Here is a 12090-nt window from a genome sequence, read left to right as displayed (position 1 = left end):
TCTGTCTACATGTGTCCACGTCCTACCTAAATCCAATTCTGACACAAGTCATTCTTAGTACACTACCAAAGCAACCTCTACCATTACCCTCTGAAGTCTAGTAACTGTCCACTCCACACTGAAGGGACAGAATATCTGAGGCTAATAGCACCTGCATTTCCTTACAGAAATCACCGATTTTTATGTCCCATATCTTTGGCTACTCTTGTGTTTGAAACCCTAGGAATACATCTGTGGCAAGATATCTTTCCTTCCTTAGCACAGCTTGAATCTGACTTCCTTGCAAAGTCCTTTGAAAATTATGAACACAAGTTTTCCCATCTTTCTCTGTAGTAATATACTGGGTTTCTAAACATGGCAACATGTTAGTTCTCTTTGGGGAAGATAGTGAAAGCAATATACAGTCTGATGATTCCATATTTCATCATGTACAATCTATGTATCTGAAGTGGGAACATGAAGAACATGGATGCTACTATAGTCAAAATAGAGCCATGAAACCTTTATCACCTATACACCCGAAAGGAACTTACTGGGTTTTAAAAGATTGAAGTTGCACAATTGCCATTTCCTAGAATGGATGTTCTGTTTTCCTCAAACTGGCAGATGCTAGACGTCTGCTGTCTGCTGTCTGTCATCTTTCCCTATATCCCCATGTCATGATACCTCTCATTTTTTATTTTTTCAGTAAAGCATTTTGACTGGCATTATTTAAATAAAAACCAAAATTACAGTTTATCCTTAGAGCTCCATGCCATCTTAGCTGTGTATTTCACTGATAATAAACTATCAGAATACTGGCATAAAGCAGTTTTGATTTTTTTCAGTAGATTCTAAACTACCAATAGTTCAAATGTTACAATTTAAAAATAAGAAAATATTCTGCAGGAAAGTAGGATAATATTATGTGTCCCTTAGTCCCTAATTGATGGTCTCCTTTAAGTCCTGATGAATATTTTTAAATTATACTTGCTTAAAAGGGTGGGCTCTAATTTTTATAGTATTAGGTTTTCCATTAAATTATAGCTTTTGTTTTTTCTTACAAATTTTTCACTTGAGTCAGGTGTACTTGTGAGTCATTTGAAGCCACATAGAGTCAAATGGCTTTTAAAAGCCCCAGCCACTTAGCCAGCAATGTGAAAACATAACTTCAAGACAGTGTGGCTCTCTTTGTCCTTGAAATACTGTATTTCTGCTGGAAACATTTCCTCCGGCCCAGTATCTCTCAGTTTCCTTCCCTAGTAGCCAGTCTTCTATTCCAAGAATTTTGGAAGCAGCTTCACATCTTTTAGGACTGTGAACTAGAGTCATGCTCCTTTGTCCTGTTATGACTTCAAGACAAGAGGACAATGGCAACAATAAAGAGTTAGTGAGGTTGAAATGTGAAACACTAATGTTATTTTTCTCAAGATGTGGGATGCTCTGTTAACCAGGTGGGAAAGCTTCTCAGTAAAACAAGATCATTATTCATCATTGAATGATGATACTACACAGCTTTTTTGGGGGGGGTGGGGGACCAGGGATTGAACCCAGAGATGCTTAACCGCTGAGCCACATCCCAGCCCTTTTATTTATTAATTTAAACAGGGTATTGCTAAGTTGCTTAGGACCTCACTAAGTTGCTAAGGCTGGCTTTTGAAATTGTGGTCCTCCTTCCACAGCCTCCTGAGTCACTATGATTACAGGGAAGTGTCAATGCTCCCAGCTCACAGCTATTTTTAATATGGTATTTATATGTCTTCATATACCAGTCAATGTATTTATGTTACCTTCTTTACCTTATATCCAAAGGAACAGTTCCCAAAACGTGTGAACAGTTGCACATAGGATTTTAAATCTACTTTTTTTTTAAATCATCCTCTCTACAAGCTTTTTTTTTTTTTTCTCCCTGGCAGCCAGCTATTATCAGATCATCCTGCATAACTCATTCAGTATTATCCCTAGGGTAGTGGTAATGCTAGTTTAGATTTTGTTTGTCTATTGTTGCTGAGCACTTAGCTGAATAAGGGAATGAAAGATGGCAGAACTTCTGTAAAATGATATGAACACAGGAAGCTGGGTCGCCTTCAACAATACACATTTTAAACTGTTTACTGGAAAGAAAAGAAAATTGCACTAGGATTCCATTCTTTATCTGAGGCAGGGGTCCTGTAAAGGTAGCACTGTGAAAAGCCCTGTTGAACTTGATGTGCACTATAAAGCCATATTTCTGATCAAAGTTGCACTGATCCTTAACATTCTTTCTAGAGTTCTTGTCATGAGTTTGGATCTGGATGTAAAGTGGCCTCCTTTCAAATAATTTTTCGTCTGGGTGCCCTGTGCTTGTCTGTCATTTGGATTTTATTTTATTTATGCTATCATTAATCCCACTCTGAGTGAAGATACAAGGCTTGATTTATGACTTAGCATTTTAAAAACTTCCCATGATAATGAACCTCAAGTAGTCCTGGTTGCAAACCTTCTAACACGGTGGCTTTGGGAAGGTGGGTGTTAAAAGAAATTTGGAGAAATCTAGGGATTTTTGCCTTTTTTTTTCCTTGGGCTAAGTAAAATAGATGCATCAGTTCTAACAGGCACTTCCTGCCCAGTCACTGGCAGAGTAGCCTCCTCCCAACAGCTGCAGGCTTGAGAGACCTCATGCTGCTGGCCAAGGTTCATTCTGTGCTTTGACTAAGACCACAGCCAATAAAGCCAGTGTGTACCGTGGAAAGAGTTTCCCATTTTTTCCACTGGAGAAGTCTTTTGTGAGGTTGGTTTGACTGTTCCAGATGAACAGTGGTGTTCATTGCTCATTTTTAAATTTTAACTGCATGTAAACCTACTGATTAGATTCCACTGAGGGCAAATCATAGTTTTGTGAGGAAGATATGTGTGCTATCCCTTAAAACATTGGTTCTCAAAATGTAGTCTCAAAACCAGCAGCAGTGGCAGCACCTGGGAACCTGTTAGAGCTACATATTCCCTGGCCATCCCCAGACCCTCTCTCTCCATCCTTTATCTGAGGCAGGATGCTGGACATACCACTGTGGCAAGTCCTGTCGAACTTGCTGTGCACTGTGAAGTCATATTTCTGGTGAAAATTGATTCTAGCTCTGGGGTTTGGAGCCAGAAATCTGTGGGGTAACAGATCCTCCAGGTGATTCTGATGCCTGCTTAAGTTCAAGAACTGTGCATTAACCTTTAACTTCCATTTGACTGTTGAGTTCTCTGAGTTTATTATATACCCCAAAACAGAGCAGATTAAAATGGCTTCTTTTCCTGGTGATGTACAGAGTACCTTTTAAAATTTTTTTTTCAATATTGCATTTTCCCCCAGGCAGTCAAATGCAGTTGGCAGTCCTGAGATTTACTCCAGTGAGGGACTTAAAGCAGCTTCTTTGGAAGCTGATTTACAGAGACCACTTCTCTACCTGCTGCTCCTGACAGATTTTTATTAATCAAGACTCTGTCCATTCATTAGGATTATCATTGGGGCAACCTATTAAATAAGGACCTGTGGTATAGCTCTTCCTTCTAGTTTGAAGGGCAGAAGCAGTATCTGATTTAAAATGTATCTATTAGGGCTAAGTTGTAATCCTGTTTTCTCTCACTCCCAGGGAGCAACCTGATTGGGTATAATTGTTCTGTATTATCATTCATTGTACATGCGTTTGATTTTTCCCTCTCTATACCAGTGGCTCACAGTCATCTAGTAACATTCAGAGTTAACATTCCAATACTTTGTCATTTTAAGAAACGTTTTGGTTTGATGGCTTCTAGACAGTTAAGTCTCATACAACTATTTCTCACTGTCTCTACTGTCAGGAATTTATTATATCTTTTCCTCTCTTTGTCCCTACAAGATTGATAGCCATATATAATTTGTCCTAGGTTTTTGTCTTAAATGTTGTACCACCTTTTAAATATTACTGATAACCTGAAATATTGGTTTGAAGTTAGGTTGCTTCCTTCTGCCCTTATTGCTTAGAAATGGGCTAATTGAAATCTATACAGAACTCCCCAATTCTAAAATAACAAAATCTTTACAAGAACTTTTCTCAGTTTCTGGCAATTGGTTTAAATTCTTCACTGTGTATACATAAGAGAAAAAAAATTCTGGACGAATGCTTATTTATTGAGTAACTACAATGTGATAAGTCCCATTCAGAATCTCTGCTAAGGACCTTCTACCCTTCTAGCCAATTGCAACAATAAAAGTACTGAAATGTACAAGTCTTGCATAAACAACAAAACCAAATAAATTAAGCAAAGAGTATAACCCCTCAAACTACATTTAACTTCTCAAAGACATTTGTCTCCAATTATTTTATGGTTTGGAATTTGTACCAAGTGGTTATGTAGAGCATTTCTTTTTAAAACAGCCTACATGAACATACAAATGCATTTTATTACACTTGAAACTATCTACTCTGGAAAATCTTTCCATTTTTGAATAGGGAGTTATGCCAACATTTGCATACATACATTTGTGAATTTCCTTAGCATTAAAGGCCTTCTACCCAAGAAACCTTTATTTCCACTAATTCAATTCACTATTTCTACTCATTTTAATTCATTTAATGATAAACCTAATGTGTGCTAAATCTTGTTTAATTGGCTAAAACAATCTTTGATGTATATTGCCAGTCTTAACCTAAATTTTTTAAAATTTAAACATTTCTTCATTTGATGCATTGATTCAGTTGATTAGCTGAACATATATATTTGAATATGCATATACTTTGTAATTCTTTGATACCAATTATAATAGTCATACAGTAAGTTTGAATAATTTGAAATTGATACTAGACTTGAATATGCTAAACTTTCATTACCCCTGAACATTTCACTGTTTATTGCTCTTCTCAGAAAAATAAATGAAATTTAACTTTTTTAAAAAATAAGCATCTAAAAGTTGTATGTTTTTAATAATACAGTAAGAAAGCCAAGACTTTACTTTGTCCTTGATCCATTTTTGAGGGAAAACACAAAAGGAGAAGGATAGTTCAGACATGGCAATACAACACCAAGATGATCCTTCTGGTTTTGGGTTTTCGGGAAAACCTGCATTTTGAGCGGGAAAATCTAAATTTTCCAAAAACAAAGATCTCTGTGTGTGTGTGTGTGCGCGCGCATGCGCGCGCGCAAGCATTTATTATTTGTTGGGTACTAGATGAGGATTAGATTAAAATTCTCCAAACCATAATTGAAGATGGGCCGAGCTTCTCTTAGACAGATCTCATGTGAGAACTATCTAGTTCTGGAGTCACTGGGATCCAGATGTCCAACTGAACAGCTGCCATCTGTCTGCTGTTACCTCAAGATCACTGCTTTGAGTTGTGGGTCATGTGCTATGCTTTTCTTATACTGACGCCCACGATTGAGGTCAGATGTTCTCTACCCTTAATTTTGCCTCCTGGGACTCTTTATGTTGCTCGGCAGGATATACAATCACAGACATGGTACCACAGAACAGCTGTAGGAGAACTTTCCCATGTATGTTCATGCTAGTATGTCCAAGCTAAGTGTTCATACCCTTAACTATTTAGTATTTATTGCTCTTTTCAGTGATTACAAGTGAAGTGAAAACAGAATAGGCATCAAAATAGAGAATAAGTTAAAATCTTCTGGGGTCAGTAGCCCAGTGTATTAAAAGCCTGGGTGTATAAAGAATCTTTTGTCTATATGCATGCACAGACAATACACTTTTGAGACCTACAAGATTTCTAATGTGGTAACTACTGATGCTTATAAAAGTTGTATCAGAGAAATCCATATTCTCTCTGGTACTGATATCCACACCACACGTTTACACAAATGTCCGATTGACTTAACAAAAAGCAACATTGTCCTTTACCAAAATAATAATTACTCATCTCTTGCTGATAGCAACATGAGAGCTAATTTTTGTTTTCCAGAACTCAGATGAAGAGCAATCCAGGTAGGTATTAGGAAAGTCAGATTGAAGTAACTCATCACCATTTAATATTTCCAATGCATTTTATAACTATTGGGAAGAGGTCTAGCATATAGAAAAATGTATATAATAAGAAACTTGATTCAGTGTTTGTTATTTTGTTATTATCATAGATTACACTTCTTAACTTTTTCAGTCAGTATTGTATCCAGAATCAGAATCTTTGACAGCTACATAGAAATTTTCCAAATGCACCCAGAAAGCAGTTTATTTGGTACATTACATATAGATGTTATAAGTATGATTTCTGTATTTCTAAATTACAAAATGCTTCATTCAATAGTAAGTTCTTTGAAGACAGGCATTACATGTTGCCTAGTACAGTGGCTGGCATATTGAGAGTGTTCAAAACACATTTTCTAACTAATCACACCTATACTCTTAACCATCTTTCCCTAAGACAGTGAGCAAAGGGTGTTTATTAACTGATCCTGAGAGCCAAATCTGGAAAGTCTTTCAGCATACAACAGAACCAGTGGCCTGATTGTATCCATTTAAATTCAAATCACACTGTTGTTCTTGGAACTTCTGCCTGAGGGTTTATTTAAATCTTGCCATCAGTGCCATGAATGGAATGAAAACCACACCAATCATAATATCCCTAGATCACCAATATTACTAGCTAATTTACTAAGCATGAAATGTGCTGATTTCCCCATAATGGAGATCAGTAAAGCATTTGTGTTCTCATGGCATGCACTTCCTTTGTGTTTGTGCAAGTGTACAATAGAAGGTCTAAGTGTGCATTGGCCATCGTACTTATGGACTTTTGTACAGATTCCTGGCATTACCACATCTTCACTAGAACTGCCCACTGGATAGTTAACATAGAACAAAGTCCTTGAGACTATACTTTTGGTCCCTTAAATTCCACATTGGTTTTGTAGTATGGGTTTTTTAGGGAGAGTGGAGAGATTCATTACAATGAACTAACATTGCTCCAATATTATTGACTATTTAATGTCACCTTCAGGAAGTTGTGTTTCATCCCTTATATGATATGGCAAGTAAGTCTTTGCTGCACCTTGTAGACTGGCCAGCATCCAGCTAATCTGTATCTGATTGTGGTTTGGTTGCCTGTTTGTTCTACCAGTGTTCCTTTATTCCAAAGCATTTGGCTGGAGAAACATAGCTCATTATGCCAGTTTCTTATCATTTAGCAATTTATTTGTTTACTTGAGTCAAGTGTCCACTATAAAAATCACTTAGAATTATGTACTTTCCTCTTTGTCTTTACCTTTAGTGCTTCCGATCTTTACACATTTTATTGTATTCCACAACCCTCTCTACCAAGTGATGTCTGGCACATTTTGAAATCCAGGCCATAAAGCTGAGCTTCCCAAGGTTTGGCTTACTTCAGTTGTTTAGTTGTGTTTGTGAGGAGCCAGTTGCTGAGGAGAGGGCAACGTACTTTTCACCTATCTTTGTAACTCACATTAACAAAACTACGTAGGCCCTGGTGGTATGGTTATATATGAGACTATTTTTGTTGTTGTTGTCGTTTTGGGTGTGGGTACCATCACAAAACTTGATGCTTGTCAGTCTGATAAAAGATGACACTGTTGATTTTAAGAAATGCTGTCTTTGGACTTCACATTAGTGATGATTTTATAACTAAGAAAGTGCATACTCTACTGCATGGAGCTGACAAGATAATCATTGGAATAATAGTCATTTAATTCTTCTACCTCCATAGAAGGACATCACTTGTGGCTGACAAGCCCCAGTGACTGTTCTCCTGATATCATTTAATATACTTAACATAGGAAAGGGGACCACCCCCCCCCATCAGGGACACCAAAAGCCCAACATTGTAATGAGTAAAATGTGAAAGGAAAGTCACATTCCGCTTCATGATTGTTTTGGTGCTAGTTACTATTTTGTGAATAAATGCAATCTAACAGGAAAAAAGTTTAGGATCTTTTTATCACCTTTAAAAAATGGGATAGAGAACAGCACCTTTTCTTTTAAAGGCTGTTCTCCCACTAAGACTATATTAACTCTTTTATTTTCATTTGATAAGATACAACAACAACGGAATTTTTATTAGGTTTTAAAAAAAGAAGCTCCTAGATATACACTCTGCCAGCCTCTGCCACAACAGAATATGCATATTTATTTTGTTCTTCTTCAGAATTACTCTGCTATGACTTAGATATGAGGTGTTCCCTAAAGCTCATGTGTGAGACAATGCAAGGAAGCTGAGATGTGAAAGGATTCGGTTATGAGAACTTTAATCAGTGCATTAATCCTCTGATACAAATTAATACTGTAAGCAAGTAGAGTACGGTTAGTATAGGTGGGTCATTGGGGCATATATTTTTGTCCCTGGATTTTTTTTTCTCTCTCTGCTTCCTGGTGGTCATGTCCTGAGCTACTTTCCTCTACCACACTTATGCCATGATGTTCTGCTATCTTTGGCCCACAGCAATGAGGTTGGCAGTCTAATGACTGAGACCTCTGAAACCATGAAGCTCAAACTTTTTCTCCTCTAAAATTGTTCTTGTCAAGCTGGGCATGGTGACATACACGTAATCCCAGCAGCTCAGGAGGCTGAGGCAGGAGAATCGCGAGTTCAAAGCCAGCCTCAGCAACTGTGAAGTGCTAAGCAACTCAGTGAGACCCTGTCTCTAAATAAAATACAAAATAGGGTTGGGATAGGGCTTGGTGGTTGAGTGTCCCTGAGTTCAATCCCTGATACCAATCAATCAATCAATCAATCAATAAATAAATAAATAAATAAATAAATAAATAAATAAAAATTGTTCTTGTCAGGTGTTTTGATCACAGCAATGAAAAAACTGACTAAAACTATCCTCATACTCTTTCTAAGCTTAGATGCTAAAGTGGGAATTAGGGTCTCTGAAACAAACTCGACTCTCCAGTCATCTAGGTGGGTGATTCAAAACCATGGTATCCCAGTAACTTGCTGGCTATAAGAGGACTAGTGTTGGGTTTGAAAGTCTTGGTTGGTTCTGCCACTGTTTGCTTATATGACACAGTGAGCTTGTCACTTCCCCTTTCATGTCTCTCAAATGTTAACTGAGAAAGTTGAAGTAAATAACCTTCTGGGGCACTTTCCATCAATGATAGTTGGTGAGTCTACTGTTGAAGTATCCAACAACAGCACTCTACACTGGATTAAAAATATGGGGTTTGAATCAAGTACTTCAAAGCCAATGCCAAGAGAAACTAAACCATCTTTGAATTATAAACCTTGTTTTTCAATGATCTATTCAATAATGACCTTTTTGTAAAATTATTTTGTGTGCATAATCTACCTTCCTCCAGCTTCTTACATATTATATTTTGCATCAAAATAGTGTAGGATGAGACTCCAACCTACATCATTAACATAATAGCTGTGTTATTTGGGATAATTTAATTAACACTTCTGAGCCTTATTTTTCTTACCTCTGTAATGGACCTAATTGTATGTACCTTCAAAGAGTTTTAGCAGATTTATATATAATGGTGCATGAAAAGGGCCAAGCCTAGAACCTGCACATGATGGTTCTTCATAAATGTGGTTTCTTTTTCTTTCTTTCTTTTTTTTTAACTATCTAAGTCTGATCCACTTTATCCATAAACCAAGATTCTATCTGCATTTACTAAATAATTATTAATCACAGAAATTATAGAACAATCAATAACAAAGCTAATGAGACTCTGGAATTCGTATATTTATTCCTTTAGGTTTCATTAATTCATCATATATTTACTGAGTGCCAGTTCACCTCTGTATTGCTACAAACGTGTCTTCAAACCTTCATATGTGTCTCAGAAGATGTAGGGACTGTTTTACTTAGCTTTGCATCACTGTGACCAAAATGCCTGATAAGAACAACTTAAAGAAGAAAAAGTTTTTTTGAGATTCACAGTTTCAGAGGTCTCAGTCCATAGATAACGGAGTCTATTGCTCTGGGCCCAAGGTGAGGCAGAATATCATGACCCAAGGGCACAGTGAAAGAAAGCTGTTCCAATGTTGGCAGCCCAGGGAGCCACAGGGAAGATGCACCCTTCTAGGGCACACTCCCAGTGACCCAGCTCCTCCAAACATATCCCACCTGCCTTGAGTTACCACCCAGGTAGTCCATTTAAACTAGGATGGACTGATTAGGTTACAACTCTCATAAGAATCATTTCACCTCTGCGTAATCCTGCTTTTGGAGGACACCTCCTATCCAAACTGTAACAGGTACTTTATTCCTATCATCTCTTGTGTACTATGTGCCAACACTATTCTGAAGAGCTTTGAATAGCTTAACTCATTTAATACAACAGCCCTATGAACTTGGCTTTATTGTCATTTCATTTTAGAATATATCTCACATGAGGAGATTGAGACATGTGGAGATTGAGCAACTTAGCCAAGATTGCATAGTACTTAGTGTGGAGCCCAAATGTGAATGCAGATTATGGCATCAGAGTCCTGGTATGTTGCCACTCAACTACTCATGCAAAGGATCATTTGAAAGTCCTTTTACGGAATTATGGGCACTAAGGGGTTTCTTTTTCTTCAGAAGGTGACTTAAATAGCATTGCTAGGAAAGATATCGCAACTGCAATGTCAACCACACCAGAGAGCTTTCTTGATATACCAGCTTTTGATATCCCTACCCTTCCTACAACCCAAGGGCGCTGGGGAACAGCCAGGTGGGTTAAAAGTGAAAGGATTGAACCCTGATTCCATTTCCTGTCTTTATACTCCAGCTTGCCAAGTGACTTTTTTTTTTCCATTGGAAGTTTTCTGTCCTAACAAATTCAAAATATACTCTACCTAAAGAAGCCTCTGCTAGTAAAAGTGGCTTTCAATTCAAAGCAGAAGTTTCAGTATTCTATTAAAATGTGTGAGTGGAAGGTAGGGGTGGGTTTCATGAGTGAATATGGAATTTTCCCACCAAATTCTTTCTTCCAGGCTTAATATTCTGTGGAGATATTAATATTAATACTAGGAAATAGGCTCTAGATGAAGAAAAGTTATTTTCCCCTTCAAAGGTAGAGTTTTATCAGGATGTAAGGGGAAGTTAAAAAGTTTCAGAAACTACTAGTAGAATAGTATGCATGTTATTATTAACAAACAGGAAAACAGGCTAAGCTTATAGTATTCACTTTGTAGAGTGGGAAAAAGGAACGTGGTAATAATAGCCTAGTCCTTGACCTTCCCTGCTTAGAATCTTTGCTGCTCTCCATGGCATGTGAACCTTTTAATCCTTGTCATCAAAATAGCAATCTGTGGCACCTGTAATGGACATGACCGCACCATGTTTAGACACATAGATAACACACTGGCGTGCATTTGAATTTTATAACTTTCATCACCTCATCACTATGAATTTATCCTTTTATAGTTCCTTTGAATAACTTCTGGAGCACTCTAAGATAAAGACAGATAAAATGAAAGCATTTCTAAGCAACTTCACTAAAAGGATAGCTAAATGTCCAGTTTCAAAAGCAGTTGCTTATAGAAAGCTAAATAAGCATTAGTACAGGCCACATAACTGAAATGTAATATTTCCAAGTTGGGAAAGGCAATAAATTACAAAATACTACACTATTTGAGTGTGTGTGTGTGAATAACAGAAGCGGTTATTTCACTAAGGTTTATAATATTTAATTATATTTAAGTTCCAGTTTTCTATTTTGGAAGTGTATTAATTAGTTCAACTATTTATTTCCTTTTTTGTATTTGGGATTCTTAATTTATGATGTGATGTATATTCATTGTTTTTACATTATAGGAGTCCAACCATGTGCCACTGGATTTTTTGTAGCTAAAATTAAAAAAAATTAAGCATGAAATCATAGGATGCTCACAAGTACTTCTATATCCTTGGCTAGATTCTTCAGCCAAGTGTGTACACAAATATTAGCACTGGGCCTTTATGTATTTGTTCACTTGCTGTGTTATAGTTCACTAAGCTGAATTTTAGTTTCACAGGATATAAATGAGGAATATGAAAAATATAAACAGGTCTGAGAATAAAGTCTTCTCTTTGGGCAGTTTTAAGCCAATAGCCTATAATCAATTAAAAACAAGCTTATTTTTATACTTTTATACTGACTTGCCAAATATTGGGAAATAAATAATGGAAAGTAGGTACCTTGAGGTATATTTATAGGACATATCTATA

The sequence above is a fragment of the Spermophilus citellus genome, assembly GCF_964194105.1.
Source record: "Spermophilus citellus genome assembly, chromosome: 4".
Lineage (NCBI taxonomy): Eukaryota > Metazoa > Chordata > Mammalia > Rodentia > Sciuridae > Spermophilus > Spermophilus citellus.
Note: the sequence above shows the minus strand (reverse complement) of the source record.